The 23,575-nt window shown below is 39.5% G+C and overlaps 1 long non-coding RNA gene across 1 annotated transcript; it reads right to left on the bottom strand.

The window, feature by feature from the left end:
• Positions 1-648: 648 nt before the first annotated feature.
• On the bottom strand, positions 649-22,247 carry LOC144374962 (uncharacterized). The gene is made up of 2 exons (XR_013434187.1): positions 21,899-22,247; positions 649-1,119 (listed from the first exon to the last, which is right to left on the bottom strand). It is a non-coding gene; the product is annotated as an uncharacterized LOC144374962 (long non-coding RNA).
• Positions 22,248-23,575: the final 1,328 nt, after the last annotated feature.

Here is a 23,575-nt window from a genome sequence, read left to right on the forward strand (position 1 = left end):
TAAATTTACCAAGTCTGCCATCTACCAGATAGTTTTGAGGAAAGAATGCTTTTGGAGGTGGTCTCGAGCTTTGAAGCAGCAGAGGTTTTTTGTTAGTGTTGTTGTTTTATTTTCAAGCCACTAATTTAATCCATTCCTTTAAAAAGATCTGTTTTTCAGGTCTAGAACACTTAGTCTAGAAATTTCCTTTGTAATGGTCTCCATGTTGACAAACTATACCATAAACCCTGTTTACCATAATACATATTATTTTAAAGAGTAATGCAGAATTTGGATAAATAACACCAGACTATGGCCCCAGTTCCCACCTAGCACAGTAACCAGAAAACCAACTCCTTTGGGTGGTTCAGTGGAATATGACTAAACGAGAGACAGGTACCTAGGGAAGAGCCCCTCCCTCACGTGCTTCCCCATCACTCTCCTCCCCTGTGGCCTTATGATAGCAACTGCTCTTACCTCTGTTCTGCTAACCTACCACCTCTGCAGACCTGCTCTTCAATACTGATTTTACCTCTCATCGAATTACAAGCACACTGTTTAGAAGGACTTCATCATAGCCAATCACACTGAGGATGTTCTCTAATGTAAGGGTTATTTTAATCACTGTATTTATTTGTCAGGGCTGCCATGAAACAAACTACCACAAACTTCTTTCCTTAAAATCACTGAAATTTATTTCCTTACAGTTGTGAAATGAAGATGTCATAAATCAACATGTCACAGGCTACAGTCCCCAAGTCCCTGGTGTCCTGATTCACTTCTTCCACCTTTGGTGACTCCCAGCACATCTTGGCTTGGGAGCTCATCATTCCAATCTTTGCCTCTATCATCAGACCACTGCCTCCTCTTCTGTTTGGCTTCTTGTTGGTAGGTCTGCATGGAATCTCCCTCTGCCTCTATTTGATAAGGACTCTTGCGACAGTATTAGAGTCCACCCAGGTAATCCAAGGTAATCTTTTCATCTCAAAATTTAGTCCATCTGCAAATGAACCTTTTTTCCAAATAAGGTTAAAATATAAAAATTCCAGAGCTTAGGACTTGATATTTGGTGCAGGAATTATTCAACCTACTACAGTTCAACAGAAGTTCAGGGCCATAAAAATTTTAGCTCTTAGGATCCTTAGGCAAAAAAAAAAAAAAAAAAAAAAAAACAATTGACCTCCATGTTCACATATATCACACTATAAACTGTACTCTTTAATATTCCTTATTAACTATGAATATTTGTCCCAAGATGGGACATTTATCCTGTGAAATCCTCTACAAAGTGATCTCTGTATTTTATGTCATACCCACATCCTACTTATTATCTGAAACACTCATTTGTATATTGAAAACGATAGTTATTTTCAGACAGGCAGGGTATCTGACTGGGAATACTAGAGGTAGCATTCTTTTCTTCATCAACTATTTCTTGAGTTCCCTACACTGTACCAACATCTCTTAGAGAAACTACCTTTAATGCCCAAACCCCTTACTTTCAATTTACCAACGTGTCCTAGGGATTCTTAGGAGAACATTCTGGTAGCCTGTTTTACCAGCAAAGTCCTCAGTGGAGACACACATATATGTAGTGAGATGGAGCCAAGTCTCTGAGAGATGAGGCCCACTTGATGTACACCCCCTTGACATCCCCAAGTTTTGGGACATTAAATATATTACTGGAAAGTCCTAACAGAATTCCTTCAGGAAAGTATAAAGTCAGCCAGGGTGTCAGTGAGCAAATGAAGGTAGAATGGAATGATTTACATCTCCATCCCAGATTATATTCAGATAAGGAGGTTCCATAATCAATAGTTGACTATGGTGGGGGCTGAATTCCTAAGAAGAATAAACTAAAATCTTCTAAGTCTACAAAAAACCCACTCTACTCTGAAGATTCAAAAAGTAGCACAAAGACTTTATTTTCAGACAGGCAGGGTATCTGAATGACAAGGTAGTTGGGCAGGGAGCCATGTGAAGGAAATCTTCCTGAAGAGAAGTCAGGAATCACATTGAGCCAGAAAAAATTAAGCTTATTATTTTAATTATAAATTGAATGTATACTTGTTGTAGATTACTTGGAAATGCATTCTAAAAGACTAAAATGAAGCAAATACCTTATTACTTAATTCTTTTATGGATATTGATTATTACATAGTATATAGTCCTAGATATAGAAATACTAGAAAAGGAAAAATAACACTTCTAAGACTCCTGACACATCATAAATAATTGTTATTAAATTATATGTATAAACAGCACAGTTTGTCATACATAAAAAATATAATTTTTATTAATAATTTGCAAGTCAAAAAGATTATACCAATTTATATTCCCATTGCCATATCCTTTCACTATCATTTTACCAGAAATACTTCTCTGGATCCCATTTGAAGTTTGTAATGAATCCCAAGTTCTATCCATCCATGAACACCAATCACCTACTTCTAGTGTCTGTGCTGCTGTCAGCTGTGGCACTAGCTGTATTTCAGTCCCTCTAACTGATCAATCAGAAATGATCCAATCAATGTTCCAACAAGCCCTCTCTATCCATTAGGGACATTCAGGACACAGCTAATACTTTCTAAAATGTGGTTTTAAGATAGAAAGATTGACACAGAAACAGACAGACAGCACATATGTCCACATCAAAATGAGAATTGTTCTGCATGGTGGTATCCTCTACAAAAAAAACTTTCTTTTACATAAATCCTGTCCAACACAAAAGTAGCAAAGTTACCTTTCTATTTCATCAAGCACTTAAGAGACTGTTACTATAAACATTTGCTTCTCCATCCCACATTGTAAAAGACACTTTTGATTTAATACGTAGACTTGTGTTGCAGTTGCCTTCCACTTAACATAAGGATGATTTATAACAGCTAACTTACAAATGTGTTCTGCACACAATCCAAAAGGACTGACCTTTGGTCACTATTAAAATTGGGACGAAATTAGCTCGCTAAAAGGCAATATCATATCCCTTATGCAGCTGTTATGAATTTCCACTTGAAATATAACATATTTTAAGCCTGTGTTCCTATTTTTTCCAAGTCTGGATTTGATATCAAACTCCATACTATTACAGCAGTGGGCAAGTGTGTTTTGTAAAATTGTAAAATTTCACCCGTGTTTCTTATGATAACAAGAACTCATTTATCTTGTAAGAAAAATGATCCCTCTTCCTTGAAGTTTCATCATGAATTTCTCTGGTTTTATCACCAAGTCAACATGGGGCTATTATCCAAGGCTTTTTGCACCACTGTTACAAGTGAACGCTACTTTACAAGATCAGTAGCTATAGACACTACATTGCATAGAATGTTCATTTCAGTTTGAAGGTCAAGGGTGGGGTTTCTGCCCCAAAGCCCATAACTTTCCACAGCACAGGCCATGTGTTCAGCATTAGATTCATATTTTAGATCGTGAACAAAACCAAAACACTGCAGATGAATATTCAAGATAAATTAAACAAAGACAAATATTAACCTATGGTCTCAACACACATAGTCTGAGAACACTGTGAGGACAGGGAACACACGTATTCATAATTATAATAGACACTTTAAACAGTGCATGTAGGAGAGATGATTGTTGGAAAAGGAAGAAAATGGAGGAAGGAAGTGGAAAAAAGGAACAGAAAGGAGGAAGGGAAGGAGAGAAACAGGGAAGGAAGAGAATCAGAGTCAACACCCACATGCAACAACTCACTTAGGTTTACCACTCATTTGCTGCTGGTCCACCTGTCCTTAAACTCTGATGCTATTTGTTTTGATTTATAACCTTTGTCAAACCTGACTTTGACCTGGGCTCCTGGCTTTATTTTCTTTTACTGCTGATTTTGTCTTTTGTAATACACTCTTACTAGTTGGTGGTTGGGCCTGTGATCTCTAATTACTATCCTTAGTCTGCCGTTCAAGTGGAATACTTTATTTTTTCCAGGTTCTTTTGTGTACATCATTGATTTAACTTGGAACTCTCTAAAATGGACTTTAGCTAAATTTGCCATTTAAACAGAAACAGTCAAATCTCCTAATGCTGAATATTAACCTCACCATAAGTTCAACTAGCCCAGCTATTTCAAGAGAATTTATAGTCAGATTTCCCTGGAACTCTAAATTTTTAATTGCTCTGAAGGTAATTCCAAATGTTCTAATGAATCTTCAATAACAACCAACAGAACTCAAAAAGAAAAAAATGTTACATGCAATTTAGGAAGGATTTTCCCATCTGCATAAAAAGTAATTATCATGAAGGTTGTCTACACCGAGAACAGCTAAAGGTAAACAGAGGCTCTCTGACAGGTGAGCTTGTGTGCTTCCCACCCTTCCCTCTTTCTCCCCCTCCCTCCCTCTCTCACTCACAGACACCCAAACACCAACAAAAGTATTTGAAAGCTTTTCTTAGATTTAGGTAGTAAGTCTTTGATAGTAGTAAAAAGAATATAACCTTATGTTTCAAATCTGAGTTCATATTTTTATTTAATAATATGAGTTCATATTATTATGTGTATATGTATCTATGATTCTAAAACAATATATTGTTTTTTCTTTTCTTCCTTCCTTCTTTCCTTTTGTAGTACTGGAGTTGGAACCAGGGCTTCACAAATGCTAGGCAAGTGTTCTACTACTGAGCAACATTCCCAGCAAAATATATTGTTGTTGTTAAATAAAACTGAGATCAGAGACTTGGGAAGCCAAAGCAGGAGGATTACAAGTTTGAGGCTAGTCTCAGCAATTTAGCAAGATCCTGTACCTTATCTTTAACAAAACAAAACAGGAAAAGGGCTGGAGATGTACCTGGATTCAATCCCTAGTACTGGCAGGGATTGGAGGGAGGGGTTGAAAGAAAAGAAAACACCCTGAGAAATAGTCATAGTCAGAAATTTAGAGTAAATAAAAGAATGAAAATAACCTGTATTCTATTACCCTGAAATTAATGCTAAATCAAATTTTAACAGGTTTTTCTATTTTTATGTGATTTGCTGTTTTTAAGTGATTCTATGAGACTCTTATGTTTTTAATTTACATTTAAAAAGATGAACACACATTAAAAGTATGCATTTTACCTGTTTTTAATTGCCAATATCTAGTATGTATTTTATATCTCCAAATAATAATAACTTACTATATTTTCTTTGCTTATTTTGTGTTGTGATAACCTGTGAACTTTAATTTAAATAATTGACTTTTGACTTGTTTAGAATGTTTCCACCTTAGTTACTTAACTTCTTGGTATTTTTTTTCTTCAAACCCTACAAAATGCAAAAAAAAAAAAAAAGAAGAAAGAAAGAAAGAAAGGAAGGAAGAAAAACTCAGAATCTCAAAAACCTCAAAAGGTAATTGTCAGACTACTTATACAGTGCATATAATAAGCATTAAATAAGCATAGATTCTTATCTTTTATTTTTCCTAAAGTGAGAACGTATTATTAACTTCCATACTCCTTTAAAGAGAAATTTATCAGCAGTAAAAAGAGAATATAAGTAAATATTTCATGCATTTTCAAACAATACTGATAATCTGGATAAACAAATAGTTGACTTTTCCTATTTGTACCGGGAATTGCAAACAAATTTAAGATGGCATATTAAATTCAATCAATTTGAATTTGAAATTGTGAGATTATTTTTAGAGTACATTTAGAGAAAATGAAATTCAGTATTTCTATAAAGTGAAACTTATTTTTTTATTAGTTGTTCAAAACATTACAAAGCTCTTGACATATCATATTTCTTACATTAGATTCAAGTTGGTTATGAACTCCCAATTTTACCCCAAATACAGATTGCAGAATCATATCGGTTACACATCCATATTTTTACATAATGCCCTATTAGTAACTGTTGTATTCTGCTACCTTTCCTATCCTCTACTATCCCCCCTCCCCTCCCCTCCCATCTTCTCTCTCTACCCCACCTACTGTAATATAAGAGGTTGTGAGGGGAATGGGAAAATAAACAAGGAAAGAAAGGAATTACAGTGAAACTTATTTCAGAGAATATAATTAATTTTAGAAATTAATTTCAAAATTATAAGATTAGAACTATTTCAAAATTAAATTAATTTACTTACTCAAATTTTAAAATAAATTAATGTTATGCACATCCTTTCTACTGCAGACATATAATGGTTTTTAAATGCATAATTTACTCCTCCTAAAATGTATTTTGAATCTTAATTCAATTCACATTTTTTAAATTTTTTTGAAAGCTATGGTCTAGACTATCTCAGAATATACAAAGTTTATTTTAGGACCACAATATTACCTTCTAGAATATCATCTTTTTAATCTTGATATTCCACGGAAATAAATTTACATGTACTTTGAAATTAATCATGTAAAGACTTTTAACTAATTCTGTGAAGTTTTACTTATATACTGTATATTGGAATTTGGAGTGAATGAGTAATTGAAGAAGATAAAATCACATCTTTGAATGTTCTATATTGCACTTGATTTAAGGGATCATTATAGAAACAGAACTGTCCCTAACAAAGACTTTAGAACCACTTAGCACAGAAATAGCCATCTGACAAACTAAAGGGGAAGAGCTAGATGACAAAAAAATTCAAAACTTAAGTAATACTGAAAAGCAATCACAAATACTGTCTTCTATACCATGCCCTGGCTCTTCTTTACATTTAATCCAATAAAAAATGCTTAAAATGATCTTACAAAGGAGGATGCCAAGGTTGTAAGAGTCAGAGTGAGGAGAGCCAAGAAGAATAATACTCAAAACTCAGAGCTGACATTTCTAAAATGGGATCTACAGTCAGAAGTAAAATTATGTTCATGAGTTGGAAGTACACAAAAGTCAAATATCAGGATGAATTAAATGGTTGATTAAAAGTGCAGAGATAAGATGACCTTGTAATTGTACCACTTTTGACTTCCACAAAGAAACATTTCATGCTCTAGCCAACTGGCACATGACCATTGTGAAAATCAACTGTAGGAAGCAAGTGAGTAAGACACAAATATAATAAACAAGCCATGGTGATAAGAGTGAAAAATTAAAAACATGTGTGGACAAAAGAGAATTCGTCCATCCATAGACTGGCAGGATACCTTCTATTTAGGCCCATTTGCACACTTCTGATAAACAACATTTTGGCCAAAGTGTCTTCTGTCTGTCCTTTAAAATCCTTTTATACCTGCCTGCTTTTCCTCTCTGTAATTTAATTGAATTAAAAATAAAATATTTGAGCATCAGTTGTCTGTTTATCCATCTATCTGATGTTGGTCTAAGGGGACAAAGAATACATATCTCAACAAGAAACTGTTCCTTCTAGGAAGTTGAAAAAGAGTGTGGGCAATAATACAAATGGATGTCACAAGGTGAGGAGTGAGATTCTTTACAAGGGCAGTGGAAGGAGAGATTACGTTCAGTTGAAGAGATTTAGAAAAGGCTTTATGAAGCAGGTGACATTTCAGAAACAACCTGAAAACATGTAAGATTTTGGTTAAGTGGAGCAAGGGAAGGGTTATTTTCTAGCTAGCATACAACCTATGAATCTGGTTGAATAATAGATAGGAGCTGGGTGTCAGAAAGGAGTCACCCATATGTGGCCAGGGTTTCACAAGCAGGAGCTAAGAAACTGCCTCAACATCTCTAGTGTCAATTTTATTCATTCCAAACAGAGATTTTGATGCACTTTCTAATGCTTTTTAATTTGTTCCCAATAGCTCTCACATTTGGAAAACTGGAAATCAATCTTATGAAATAATGTTTTATTATTTCTAATAATAACTAGGATGTTTTTTAGGATCACAGAAATTGAAATACTTTGGCTATCATTGGTTTAATAAACTTTCTAGAGCTATGCCTCTTTTACAATGTATCTTTTTGCAGTTCTTTCAAAAATTATTTATGCACATCAAGTAAGACATGAAGCCTTTTCTAAATCTCTTCAACTGCATGTAATTTCATGAAGACTTGACAATTTTCCATGTCAGAATTTAATCTTGCATTTCCTTATGTCATATCCTAAATGAAATATACAAATCATGTGTGTGTCCATGTGCTTATATTGACATGTGCTGTGATTTTCCAAGTCTTAAAGTCATGCATTGTGCTAGATTATTGAAATATTTAGATATACATTCTAATTCATTTCCCAATTGAAAATATTTTAAGTCAATTAGAAAGTAAATTACATTTACCAGATATAGCTTCATAGGAGATTTTGGAAAGTTCTCTGCTTATAATTTTCTGAAGTATCTAGAGTGCCTCTCTGACTCTAGAGAGACACAATCTTCTGTCCCTCCTAATATGAATTAGATAATTCCATTGCTCTGTAGATGTTCTGAAGGCTAAAGACTCTTAATGCTAAATTTATTGAGAGAATAAATCCCATTTTAGCTGTCTTGTCTCTGCCCTTTGGGTGACCAGAGACCAAAGAAATAAGAAGACATGTATTTATTCACAAAGGATACCCTCACATAGGAAATGCTATGTATTCTTGGAATCTTCTTTAGTTAATTGAAGAGATTATTTATTGAGGAAATAATTTATTGAGACCTGGGATTAAATACATAATTGATTTAACATCTCCAGAGTTACTAGCCATGCATGTTGTAAATGCTACAAATCTAGGAAGCATAACTCACACAATCCTGCTTCAGAATGTGGGCAAATCCAGGGAAGCATCTCTTTCCTTCCTCATCCCAAAATGTTACTCCTGCTGCCAGTTTTTTCACCCTCTCATCTGATTTTTTGTCCTTGGCATACAGTTGAGTGGTTTCTCTGCTCTCCTGTATTGCCAAAGCTATTTTGAGCTTTGTGTTCACATTAATTTGAAATACTTGTTGACCTGTTGTTTACCAGATATTGTTAGGGAATAGAGGAGAAACTTTATAGTTTCTTCCTCTTTCCTGTCTTCATTGACACCAGATTTGAACTTTGTATATGTTGTCTCCCATACTTAGAAGTTAAACTTGAAGACCTGAATCAAAGAGCAGATTCTCACTCTGGGAATACATTTTCCTTGATGTTTTTAATTGCTGATTAATTTGGTGAATCACATAAGAGATGCTACAAGGTTTGGTTGCTGTTGCTTTAAAATGAATTAATAGTTTGATGAAAAATTTCAAACTATAACCCCTGTGACATGAATCTAGAATTGTTAATAATATGTTAGAAAATAACATTCTGAATTATACCTTAACATAATGAAGAAAATACAGCTAATGTCCTAAAAAAAAAGAGATTTGAGAAGGCAGTTTTGTCATTTTTAGTAATATGGATTTACTAAAATCAACAATTTACTGAAATAATGATATGGAAGTGGCAAATAAAATACACCCATTTCTCTTCCTTTTCATAAAAATGATCAACTGGTCTTGTAACATTTAGAAAATTAAGTAGATGTTTTTGTGATCAGTATACTTTTGGTTTCATTCTGTTTTCTCTTTCTAAATGAAATCACTTTTTTAAAAGAAAAAAATTAAAATGCCACCTCATGATGGCCATTATGCTTTTTTTAACATAATTTAATTTTTAAAATTAAATGGACAATTGTAGAGGTTAACCCCCTTGACTTCTTAATCACTTTTAACATTGACTCCTTCTTCTTGAATAATCTTAAAATCTTAAAATTATTTTCTCTATCATCTCCCAAGATTCTGATAATTTTCTTTAATTCCTACTACACTGATATTCTGTTTAGTATCCTTCAGGTTTTATTTTTTCTCCTCCCTGTAAATATGGGATTTTCTTCTTATGATCCCAGTTAACTTTGTCCTGGAACATTTTAGTCAATCCTATAACTTCAACTACTGTCTGTTCAGCAATGAGCTTCAAATCTTTGTTTGCCTATCAGATCTCTCTCTTGAGCTACAGTCAATATGTCCATATACTTTATACATTATCCATCTCTAAATCAATAGATTCCCAGGTACACTCAGAATTTTTCCTATCTTATTTCTGAACCTAACCCTTCAACACACTGTAATATGGTCACCTTCTACCCAAAAGGCTGAGTCAGAACCTGGGCAGTCAACTTGAACATTTCTATATTTTCCAACCCACATTCAAACTTTGACCCAGTCCTATTGATCCAACCTCTTTAAGTATCTCCCATACCAACCCTGCTCTCTCTGCTCTTACCACTACTATTTCAATTCAGGCATTTATCATTTTTACGTAAAGTACGCAGTAAACTCCTAACAGATCCCCTAAGTTCATTCTGAAAATTATCTATCCACTAACCACACTGATCCTAAATCTTTTATTTTCAACACAGTGACTGCAAAGAAATCATATAACAATTTCATCTAAGAGTTGGGGGGGTATGGTAAAAGGAGGGTGACATCTTTAATTAAATAAATCATTCACCATAGAGTAACTGGGAAAATATTATCGACGAAATCATAATTGTTTTATAATGTTTATTTAGAATTGTCAAAATCTTTTAAAGGAGGCCATATTCTTTTTGTGAATATTGAACAAGAGTATGTGGTGAAGAGGAAAGGAAAAAGAAAAGCTAAGAAACAATTCTGAATAAAATCCAGTGGGTTCACGTTATCCTTAGAATAAAGAGTCATTATGGCCCCGGTTTGTCTGCCACAGCATCTCAATGATTACTAAACAGAAATGCTATATAGAATGAAAAGTGAGAAACTGCTATATGAAATCTTAATGACTTTTCACATGCTTTGAACACACTTGAAATACCAATTATACCCCCCCATGAAGACACTGCAAACACACACACACACACACACACACACACACACACACACACATCCTCTGATTCCTATTTTCTTTTCCTTCAAACAAAGAAACTCTTACAGTTGCCTTACAAAATCTTCTTTGCCAAAGTCAATTTTGAAGCTAAATAAAATGCCTCTAGCCTTTGTTTGCAATTTTATACGTTGTGTGAATACCTCTATTATATTACTTATCACAGTGTAAAGAAATGCATGGTTTGTGCATCTCTATTTCCAATGTACAATGAACTTCCTGGGGATAAAAATCAATTTTTTATCTTAGTAACCCCAACATCAAGCCTGACATGTGAATAAATGTTTTCTAAAAACTTGAAGACTTTTAAAAGTTTAGTAAGTAAGAGGCAAAAACAAATTCCTTAATTCCTTACCTTAGACAAATAAGCTTAGATTTGTTCCTGATGGATATACAATTAAAAAATACCAAGAACTTTGAAGAATTACAATAATGATATATTGATGACCACTCTGAAAATCTGCTTTAAAATGTCTGTTTGTCTGCTTTCCTTATCTATCTTCTATTATGCTAAAGAACTGCACAGGGAGCTGAAGAAATGAAAACAGCCTTTATTTAATGCTCACATGCTTTGCACATACTGAAAACCATCCAGTCTGAAAACCAGTCTTTGCACATATAGTAATTGTGTGACAGATGGTCTCTGGCTTGTCACACAATTACTATATACACAGTATGGAACTAGAATCCAAAGTAAGCTAATAGATCGCAGCCAACTACACAGTCAGGGAAAGACTCCCCATCAGGTCTTGTGATGAATGCTTCCTATCCTTGATCAGCTCCTGGGCACTGTGGGGCACTAGGATCCAACAGGCTGTCAATCAGGGTGCATGGTCCAGTCTTCAGTCTTTTGTCAACCCCTCCCTCTACAGCATTCTTAAAATTACTTCCTTGACTCCACTCAACTCATTAGTTCTTCATTTACTTTTTATTTCACCTATTTGAAAGAAATTTATTTATATTCTTTCAAAAAATATAGAATAGTCACCTTTGGCAAGCTCTATGCCTGGTGTGTGGGAGATTCAAATTGAGAACAAGTGATATCCTTGTCCCTATGAATTTTTTATCTTTTGGGGGTGGGATAAGCATTTTTCAAAAACTCACTTAAATCTGCACAATGCTGTTGTGGCTGAGTCAGAGAAAGAGGCTGGCAGGATCAGGAGGGCGGCACAGGAGCTGTTAAGGCAGGGGCTTCAGCGGAGCGGCTGGGCCCAGGCCTTGAGTCTGCCAGTGCCCTGTGGATGCGAATCACTGCCGCACAAGCACCAGAGGCAGAGCAATTGATGGGCCAGTCAGGCATGAGCGCTCAGGATGAGGCCTCTGCAGGGCGCTCCTGGCCTGTCAGCTTCTGCTGCACTGCTGCTGCTGCTTCCCAGGGCCCAGGCAGAGGAGCATCAACACATGTTCCCAGCAGAGGCTCCATCTGGTAGTCTTTTAGGCCCCTTCTGACCTTAAAGTCTCCAGTTTCCCAGTGGAAGGCCTGGCCCCAAAACAATCTCTTGCATTTGGTCTAAAGTTGATCGGTGGTTTAATTGCATTTTCACATTCAAGATTGGATGTTAAGGATTCTAGGAGTGGCTTTCACTTAGGACTGGATGGTTTTCAGAATGGTGAACTGGAGCAAGGCAAGAAAGTCAGTTTCAAGATACAGAAGAAGTTGTCTTATGGATGAAAACTGCTGGACCCTTCCAAAATTGCCTCGAAACATATAAGTACTTTTCACTTCTAATCTGTGTGGGGTCAAAAAAAGTAACAGTCATTACCATGAAGCTCTAGGAGAAACATTTCAAGGAGTTCAAATGGAATTTACTGGTCTAGATATTAAATTTAAAGATGATGTGATGCCAGCCAGTTACTGTGAAATTGATTTTGATAAAGAAAAGAGATGCCTTTGTTTATGCTATCAAAATTCACTACTGGTACCAGATGTACATAGTTGATTTAGCAATATGGGGTATTATTGGTGAAGCAGATGAAAATGTAGAAGTTTGTTATCTTTGGACCTACAAAAAGCTTGAAATAGATTTTAATGGAAATTTAATTGTTGGAGGAAATGTGAAACTGTTCCCAATACCAAAATACAGATGTCATATTTGGTAAAATGGAAAAATTCAGATGTAAAATTTGAAGAACGATTGCACAAATATCTTGTGATCCATCCTTTTTTCAACAGGGGATTCATTGGTTTTTAATTTTCAACTCCTTCAGGATGGTGATCTTCTTGATAGGCTTAGTTTCAATGATTTTAATGAGAACTTAAGGAAAGATTATGTCTGGTTCAGTAATGAAGAAATGGCTGACATGGATAGACTTAGGAGATGGATATGGATAGACACAGGTGCATGGAGATGTATTTAGATCATCAAGACACCAGCTAATATTTTCCTTTCTACTTGGTTCTGGATTTCAGATATTTCCTGTGTTTCTCATTGTTATTATTATTGCAATGATAGAAGATTTACATATTTTTCTATGCTGCTACATCACCAATGAATGATTATTTTGGAGGAAGTCTGTATGCTAGACAAGGAGAAAGGAGATGGATAAAATAGATGTTGGGGCATTCCTTATCCCAGCTTCAGTGTGTTGCAGGCCTTCTTCAATTTTATATTTATTTATTACCATGCTTCAAGAGCCATTCCTTTTGGAACAAAAATCTAAATCTTATTGGTATAATACTTGGCTGAAATTTGTTAGGTCAGCCCAACTTCCTTTGTTGTGCCAATGCTGTGCCTTGTCCTATACTGGAGAAAAAATATTTTATGTAGCCTGCAGTTATTGTTTGCCTGGGAAGTATTTTACCTTTTGGCTCTATCTTTATTAAAATGTATTTCATTTTCACATCTATTATGTCTATGACTTCATAATGCTGGTTCTGGCCATCCTTTGCATTGTTACCATCTATGTGATATTGTGTGCACATACTTCTTGCTAAATGGGATTATAGGTGGCAGTGGACAAGTTTTCTCTCTGCTGAATCAACTTCAATCCCTGTTTACACGTATTCGTTTTACTAATATTTTTTTTTGAAACAAAGATGTATGGCTAATAGAACGAAAACCTCAGGCAGGACCACATGGTGGTCATATCAAAAACTATGTGGAGACTGACTCTGAGGCAACAGAAATTACTGATCCAACCTTTTTCTTACCAGGCATTACCTACCCCAGGTTTGCCCAGAACAAGGGGAAATGGCCATTTAGCGAGCAACCTCTTTACCAACATGGACTATGACTCTCCAGTAATCTTCCCACCCCTGAGACAAAAGTACAAAAGTGATTGAAGATGCTCAATCACCAAGCTGCCTCACTTCTTGCCCCTGTCCTGACTCACATTGTGGAGTCATTGAATAAAAGACAGAATCTTCTAAGGGTCACTGCTCCATGTTTCTTTCTGAAATGCTTCTGTGTGGCTGTGGAGCCACCAGAAATCTAGGTAAACTGACTCTGACCGCAGGTGACAGCCTGGTGAGCTTCAATTGGTGGACATTAGCATCATGATCTTGTTTTTAATGTTATTTGCCTCAGGTCCCAATATCTACTTTAAAATTCAGAACTTTTTTCAGCATCACAGATTACTCTGAACAGGTCTCTACATCCAGCTGCCATTTTGCAAGAGATATGGAAGAAAGAGAAAAAAAGATGTGTACAATATTCTAAATATGAATTAGCAAAATCCAGATGTGAGGACGTCCATGGATCTCAGGGCCTGCCACTATAACAAAGAGACCAAGGAAAAGACACACAGGGCGGAGAACCTGAAAACCAAGAACTGCACAAAGACATACCAAGTGGTGCATGGGGTGTCTGTCTTAGCCCTTGAGCTTGTGTGCCCTGGTGCTGGTTACTTCCGGAGGAAGGAGGGACTAGGGCTAGGATGCAGCCATGTGGGATGCTGACAAGGTGCTGTTCTTGACTTGGTTCTAGGGTGTTCCACATAATTTTTCACTAAGTTACACTTTTTTTTTTTCTGTGGTCCCCTCCCCTGCTTTGTACTTTCATTGCCTTCCATTACTGTGACAAATATATGAGGTAATCAGCTTTAAAAGACACAGGTATGTTCTGGCTGACTTTTGCAGGCTTCACTCCGTGGTTGGTTGCCCTGTTGTTCTTGGACCTGGGGTGAAACCACATATCACCCTGGCAGTGCATGGTGGCAAGTGACTCACTTAATGGTGGCTGGGAAGCAGAGAGTGGGAAATTAAAGAGACCAGGATTCCTCAGTCCCATGAAAGGAGGCCCTTAACAGGAAGCTCCCCACTAGCCTCCCCCTTAAAGATCCCACTTCCTCCCAATAGCACCTGTGGCTGTGATCAAAGCTTTCTCACCTGGGCCTGTAGGGATCATTCCAGATTCAAACTTTAGTAGTGGCAGTGCTTCATTTAAAAAGGAAAGGATTGGAAGTATACCCTCCACTGGTCTTTTCCTACAGATAGAAATCTAGAAGTGGAGAAGCCAAGAGCCCACTGGGGTCATCCCAGGCACCAGGAGAGGCCACAGCTTGACCAGGGAGGCCAGAGCAATGGAGGCATGGAGTGGAGGCCAGGTTCTGGATGCACTGGAAGTAAGAACCAGCACAGCTGCTGACTACTGAATGGAGCATAAAGAAAGAGAAGATGGCACCGGGGTGGAGCTCAGGGGCACAGTACTTGCCTGGCATATGTGAGGCCCTGGGTTCTATCCCTTGCAGAACAAGAGAATTTTTTTGAAGAAATAAATAGGAGACACAAGATCAGGCCTCTGTTTCTCCTTCCTTTGTTGCACAACCAGACAATACAAAACTCTTTCAGCCTAGGATGTTATTGGTCACCACTGGGGAAAAACAGAAAAGTGCAGGGAGATGTCAGAGAAATCTGCTTTGCAGCAATAACAGCCCCAGTTCCCCTGGCCTTCATTCTTGTCCCTGACAGGGGACTGTAACTTTGTTTCTGTTATCCCATTAGCTGAGGATGCCTGGCCAGGGCCCAGCAGGCAGCATTTACCTGGTCCAGGGAAACTGTCAGTCTAGACCCCAGAAGAGTCCTGGTTCCCCTGTGTCACCAGATCACCCACTGGGAAGGTGCTCTTGGAAGGAAGGCTGTCTGAAGCTTCAGTTGTTACAGGGTGGGGACTGGGGAGTCTGTAGCCACCTGCCCTGGGAGTGAGGGAACTGATCCCAGTGACAAATGCAGATGCCTCCTCCCCCAACTCACATGGTTAGTTGATTGGTGAGACCAGAAATCTGCTGCTTTGGGAAAAGGGGGAAAGCGAAAAAGTTTGCTTTAAGAAACTGCTGATTCCCAGTTATCTTATTTGTTAAGAAAAGGGGATTTACTTTTCCATGTACTTCTGCATTTAAATCTACACTCAGAGCCAAAGAAAAGAGTAGCTCAGATAGGGATCTACACCTTGCCTTGACCTTTATCCCAAAAGACTTGCCCCTGAAGTAGAAAATCTCCTGTTAAAGTTAATTTTGCATGAGTCCATGAAGACTAATCCAATAATATTTCTGAAGCATCCTTAGCATCAATATGTAGCCTGTGCTTCATGACGCTTTCCTTACACAATCTCTCTTACTTGCAGGTCACCTGGCAGAATTCCTTATCTTTATTCACCAGATCCACATTTTAGAGTTGTAGTTAGTTTTGCATTCACTCACACAACCATTTATACTGTAACCACTATTTGCCAACTACTGTTTCACAGTAGCTTATGATACATCAATAAACAAGAAAAATAGTCACCTGCCTTGTGGGTGCCATTCTGATGAAGAGAAGCAGACAACAAATACAATAAATAATCCAGTAATTCAGTAAAAGTAGATCTATGGGGGTGCAGAGTATCACAAGGGATCTGATGCAGGGGAAGGGACTTACTGTATCATCTTTACATCTTATCATAGGAACACAATCTCCAGAACCTGTCTTATATGTCTGCTGAAGAGCAACCTTGACTTTAATTTCATTTAACAGTGTGCCAAAATATATTAGATGAGAATACCAAAAGCCTAGAGAAAATACAGAAGTATTACTGAGCCTATGGAAAATGAAATGAGAGTGCCTAGGATTCTCAGAAGTTATTTATTAATAAATAACTTTTTAATCATGTTTTGTTTACAAAACTTCAGAGAATATGGAAAATATTTTAAATTTGTCGCTGATATATAAAATGTAAAAATTCTATGTATTTAGAGAGTACCATGTGATGATTTGATACACCAAATAAGGTACAATGTTTATATCAGGTTAAAGACACCCACCTCCTTAAACATTTCCCCTTTTTATATGGTGAAAACGTGTGATCTTTTCTTCCACCTTGTTGAAATATACCATATCTAAATGTTATCAATACTCACCACTTTACTGTGCAATAGCATTCCAGAAAATGTATGCTATTGGTTTTCATTTATTTATTTATTTGCCAATGAGCCTTAATTTTAATTATTTATTTAAATGTGGTTCTGAGTTTATCAATTAAGTCTAAATCCTCAGAACTGAGAAGAGTTCTCTTATTTTGACTTTCCAAAAGTATGTTAATATATACCTATATTTGTTTCAAAAATATGGAAATGCGTATCTCCTTAACAGATATTAAATTCAGCACAATGGCCTATGGTCAGAGAAATGAAGGAGGTTCTCATTCTCTATTTTTTGTTTGTATGTTGACATTGAGGACTTTACATGTGTATACTTAAAATCTGATTAAAATGAGAGATATGCAGTGATATTTTATAAACGAACCAGTGCACACTATGATAGTTAACACCCAGTAAGCTAAATAGTAAGTACTAGTTTTCCCCTCCAAACTCATGGAAGAGTAGAGTTTGAAACCTAGTTTGAATATCCAACTAATTACCTGGGGATTGCCATTAGGAAAAATTCAGACTTCCTTCCCTCTATCAATGTCAAGAAAAAAGCACTTTTTCCTGATTCTACCCACCAGGTATTGGTCTAATGCATCTTCCATGGCATCTCACACAATGGTCCAACCCAACCCCAGCCAGGCTCTCCACCATCCCCAAGTCTTCACCTGTGGTGTCCTCATGCAGGCCAATGTCAAAAGCCAGCTTATCAGTTAGAGACCACCAGATGCAGAGGCAGCACAGATACTAAATCACAGAACCAGAAGTGATTGCTCAATATTTACAGTCATGGTGGAGTCCTGTTCTGACAACTGATTTGATACGTGTCTCTCTCTCTGCTGCTTAGCCTTTTTCTAAAAATCTGGGTCCCTCTGAACAAAGCCCAGGTCTTTATTGGCTAAGGCAGAACAGCCTTAGCATAGCATTCATTAGGAGCAATATTTAAAGGAAATGTATAATTTTTCCCTCATAAAAGACTAAGGAAATGTGCTGTGTCACAACAAGACAAATAACTGAATGTGTTTCTACATCTCTCACTTCATGTGATATATTCATGATCCCCAGCTAGAGCACAGTGTGATCTGACAGTGACAACCGGATCCCAAGCAGAAATTGAAAAACTATTCAATTTTATGTTCTACTTCTGTTTTCCCTTCATTTTTTTAACTCTCCGAAATCCATCCAGAATTACTTGGTTTTAGTGTGCAGGATGTTGTTTTACTAAAATGAAGTTTGATTGTGCATGTGTTTCCCTAGGAGGAATTGGTTTCTCTCCAGACTATCATTGCCTCCAACCCCTAGCTTTTCCTAACCATATGGTCATGAAGTTTTGGGTCATTTTTCAGACCAACTCTCAGCACCTTGCTAAGTGCTATAAGGAAGAGGACACAAAATGAATGTGGTATGAGCTTGCAGTACACCACCATCTGCAAAAAGCACACTCACAGCCAGTAATAACAGGACCATGAAGAGGACACAGTGTTCTGGGGATTAGGAAAGGCCAGGCCCCTCTCCAAGAGCTCTGAACAATTAAGGCAAAGTCTAGAACATTCCCATCATGGAACAGGGCCTTCCAGCTAAATGGCAGCCAGTGAGTATATGTGAAGGCAGGAGATGAACTGATTGGGGGGAAGTCAGCACCATAGGGATATGTCATCTATGTGAGCTGGAGAATTTGCCACCGACTATGAAGCACTGGCTCTCATGGTTATAGGAGAAGCTTCAAGGGTCTCCAAGCCTGTACTGAGTAAGCACAGAACTGTGTGTCTGACCTGGAGACAGGTAACCCACAGGGATCCCTGAAGTTCACAGGTTTCAGATCTAAACTGTGTTAAATGTCTGCTTTTCTCATGTGGGGGCAGGCCCCAAATTCCTTAATAAGACACCTAAAGCACAAGAATCAAAAAATGGGATGAATTCAACCTAAAAAGTTTTTTTTCTCAGCAAGAGAAATAATATGTGAGGAGAATAGGGAGCCTACATCCTGGAAACAAATTTTTACCCCTCACATCAGATAGAGCTCTAATCTCTAGAGTATAGGAAGAACTCAAACATTTAAAACAACAACAAAAATTAAATTAACCAATCAACAAATGGGCCAAGGACCTGAAAAGATACTTCTGAGAAGAGGATATACAATCAATCAAATACATGAAAAATGCTCACCATCTCTAGCAAATAGAAAAATGCAAATCAAAACTACTCTAAGATACCATCTCATTTCAATAAGAATAACAGCCATTATGAAGTCAAGCAACAATAAGTGCTGGGGAGGATGTGGGAAAAAAGGTACACTCATGCATTGCTGGTGGAACTGCAAATTGGTGCAGCCAATTTGGAAAGCAGTATGGAGATTCCTTGGAAAGCTGGGAATGGAAACACCATTTGACCAAGCTATTCCCCTTCTCGGACTATAGCCAAAAGACCTAAAAAGAGAATACTACAGGGACACAGCCACAATGTTTATAGCAGCACAATTCACAGTAGCTAGACTGTGGAACCAAACTAGATGCCCTTCAATAGATGAATGGATAAAAAAAGTGGCATTTATACACAATGGAATATTACTCAGCACTAAAAATAACAATATCATGGCATTTACAGGGAAATAGTTGGCATTAGAGCAGATTATGCTAAGTGAAGTTAGCCAATCCCTAAAAAACAAATGCCGAATGTCTTCTCTGATATAAGGGATGTGACTCAAAATGGGATAGGGAGGAAGAGCATTGAGAAGAAGGTTACCACTAAATAGGAAAGAGAGGTGGAAGGGAAAAAGAGGGAGAAGGGGAATTGCACGGAAGATGGAAGGAGACCCTCATCATTATACAGAATACATGTATGATGTTGTGAGGAGAAAAAAAAAAGGAAGTATATCACATTAGATGGGGTAGAGAGATTTCAGGGGAGGGGGGAAGGGGGGATAGGAAGGGCAGCAGAATAAAATAGACATTATTGCTGTATGTATATATAGGTGAGTGTATGACCAATGTGAGTCTGCAACCTGTACAATCAGAAAAATGAGAAATTATACCCCATTTGATTCAAATGTACGAATTGTCAAGAGAATTGTACTGTCATGTGTAACTAATAAAACAATGTCTGTTTTTATTACAGAAAAAGTAACTTTATATTGCTCTGACTTCCCAGACAAAAACAAGGTGGTGCCTGATGAAATCGTCTGTGAATTTCCTCAACAATATTACAGTCCTCAGCACTGCAGTTATTAACAGACATACCGTCTTCTAAGTTTCACAGTAACATTGAGGTAGATATAGATGCTATGATTATCCTACAAACTTCATTGAGTGCCATGGCAAGGACTTGGCCTATTCACTCTGCACTCCACACCTAGTGTAGTGCCTAGCACACAGACGTTGATCAAGCAAAGTGGTTAAAGGACCCAAAGAAATTTTCAGACACAATTAAGTTTAAAAAAACCAGAAAAGTATCCCAGGTTGTGTGGTGGCAAAAGTGTGCCTGAATCTAGAAGTCAGCACCAACATGCAGAGTAGACTCAAATCTAAGACACCATTAACACCGAAATGCAACAAGTAACCTCAGCTTAGCCACCACCCAGTGTGCAGGAGATAGTAGCTGGCTCAACAGACACCAGTGACCAGATAGCTGTCAGGTCCATAGTGAACTGGGATTCTTTTTCAGTTTTAACTAATTTGTGCTTGGGGATAAATTTTAATGGAATTCATATTAAAATCCCAAAGACAATTCTTCCCAGAACTAGAAAAAGCAACCATGAAATTCATGTGGAAAAATAAGATTCAGAATAGCCAAAGCAATACTTAGCAAGAAGAGTGAAGTAAGACACACCATAATAGTATAGCTTAAACTGTACTACAGAGCCACGGTAACAAAAAACAGCATTGCATTGGCACCAAAACAACACAGAGACCAATGAACGGTACAGAACAGAAGACACAGAGACAAACTCACAAAATACCGTTATATCATACTAGACAAAGGCACCAAAAACATACATTAAATTTAAAAAGTCTATTCAACAAGTGGTGCAGGGAAAATTGTAAAGCCACGTAAAACAAAAAAGAAAGTAAAGCCCTCTCTCTCACTCTTGACAAAACTCAATTGAAAATGAATCAAAATTTAGGCACTAGAACAGACTACCTGTGCCTAATAGAAGAAAAAGTAGGCCCACATCTTGACTATGACAGCCTAAGACCTGACTTCCTTAAGGAGACTCCTATATTCCAAGAAGTAAATTCAATAATTAATAAACAGGATAGATTCAAACTAAAAAGTATATTCTCAGCAAAGGACACAATCAATAATGTGAAAAGAGAGCCTACAGAATGGGAGAAAATCTTCCCCACATGCACCTCAGAGCATTAATCCCTAGGATATATGCAGAACTCACAAAACTTAACACCAAAAAAACGCCAGGGTTGTGGCTCAGTGGTAGAGCACTTGCCTAGTATGTGTGAGGAACCGGGTTTAATTCTCAGTACCGCATATAAACAAAATAAAATAAACAGTCCATTAACAACTTAAAAAAATCTTTAAAACGGATTTTATAATTTAAACAACCAATAAGTGAAAATTAATAAAATCATATTTTAATAACACTCAAATCAACATCAAATGAATGGAAAGTAAAAGGGCTTTTAAGAGTGGGTATACTCTTTCCCACTTTTCTGCCAAATGATGACTCAACTATTGGGACAGACTTTTTCTGGCTTCTTACCTCCAGAACTGTGGGAAATAATTTTCTATTCTTTATAAATCTCATAATTTTCACTATTGGAAATTAAAATTAACAAATTTCAATATTTAGACTAATTATGTAAAATATAACAATACCTTTGAAACCGCAGTTCGAAGACGAAGCTCCATGGCTTCTGCTGGCAGGTAGGGCGCTGCCCGCGAGGGGCAGGGAGGCCTCGGCAGCAGAGAGGAGTCCTAGCTCTTCATGGCGGGCCATTCCACGCAGGGCTGCAGCAGACCCCAGCAGATCCTCAACCATTTCTTCTTTTGGCAGTCTCTATGAAGTCGAGAAACCATCTCCGGGAAACAAAGCAGGCTGGAACTTCCTCGGGGCTCCGGAGAGGCTCGGCTCCGGAGAGGCTCGGCTCCGGAGAGGCTCGGCTCCGGAGAGGCTCGGCTCCGGAGAGGCTCGGCTCCGGAGAGGCTCGGCTCCGGAGAGGCTCGGCTCCGGAGAGGCTCGGCTCCGGAGAGGCTCGGCTCCGGAGAGGCGAGGCTCCGGAGAGGCGAGGCTCCGGAGAGGCGAGGCTCCGGAGAGGCGAGGCTCCGGAGAGGCGAGGCTCCGGAGAGGCGAGGCTCCGGAGAGGCGAGGCTCCGGAGAGGCGAGGCTCCGGAGAGGCGAGGCTCCGGCGAGGCTCCGGAGAGGCGAGGCTCCGGCGAGGCTCCGGAGAGGCGAGGCTCCGGCGAGGCTCCGGCGAGGCTGAGGCGAGGCTCCGGAGAGGCGAGGCTCCGGCGAGGCGAGGCTCCGGAGAGGCGAGGCTCCGGCGAGGCGAGGCTCCGGAGAGGCGAGGCTCCGGAGAGGCGAGGCTCCGGAGAGGCGAGGCTCCGGAGAGGCGAGGCTCCGGAGAGGCGAGGCTCCGGAGAGGCGAGGCTCCGGAGAGGCGAGGCTCCGGCGAGGCTCCGGAGAGGCGAGGCTCCGGCGAGGCTCCGGAGAGGCGAGGCTCCGGCGAGGCTCCGGAGAGGCGAGGCTCCGGCGAGGCTCCGGAGAGGCGAGGCTCCGGCGAGGCTCCGGAGAGGCGAGGCTCCGGCGAGGCTGAGGCGAGGCTCCGGCGAGGCTGAGGCGAGGCTCCGGCGAGGCTGAGGCGAGGCTCCGGCGAGGCTGAGGCGAGGCTCCGGCGAGGCTGAGGCGAGGCTCCGGAGAGACGAGGCTCCGGAGAGGCGAGGCTCCGGAGAGGCGAGGCTCCGGAGAGGCGAGGCTCCGGAGAGGCGAGGCTCCGGAGAGGCGAGGCTCCGGAGAGGCGAGGCTCCGGCGAGGCTCCGGAGAGGCGAGGCTCCGGAGAGGCGAGGCTCCGGCGAGGCTCCGGAGAGGCGAGGCTCCGGCCAGGCGAGGCGACGTGAGGCTCCGGCGAGGCTGAGGCGAGGCTCCGGCGAGGCTGAGGCGAGGCTCCGGCGAGGCGACGAGAGGCGAGGCTCCGGCGAGGCTCCGGCGAGGCGAGGCTCCGGCGAGGCGAGGCTCCGGCGAGGCGAGGCTCCGGCGAGGCGAGGCTCCGGCGAGGCGACGCTCCGGCGAGGCGAGGCTCCGGCGAGGCGACGCTCCGGCGAGGCGAGGCTCCGGCGAGGCGACGCTCCGGCGAGGCGAGGCTCCGGCGAGGCGACGCTCCGGCGAGGCTCCGGCGAGGCGAGGCTCCGGCGAGGCGAGGCGAGGCTCCAGCGAGGCGAGGCTCCAGCGAGGCGAGGCGAGGCGAGGCTCCAGCGAGGCGAGGCTCCAGCGAGGCGAGGCTCCGACGAAGCAATCTGGATGGCCTGGCAGCTTCTCTTCGCAGAACAGCCCCCAAG

Source organism: Ictidomys tridecemlineatus, unplaced genomic scaffold, assembly GCF_052094955.1.
Source record: "Ictidomys tridecemlineatus isolate mIctTri1 unplaced genomic scaffold, mIctTri1.hap1 Scaffold_973, whole genome shotgun sequence".
Lineage (NCBI taxonomy): Eukaryota > Metazoa > Chordata > Mammalia > Rodentia > Sciuridae > Ictidomys > Ictidomys tridecemlineatus.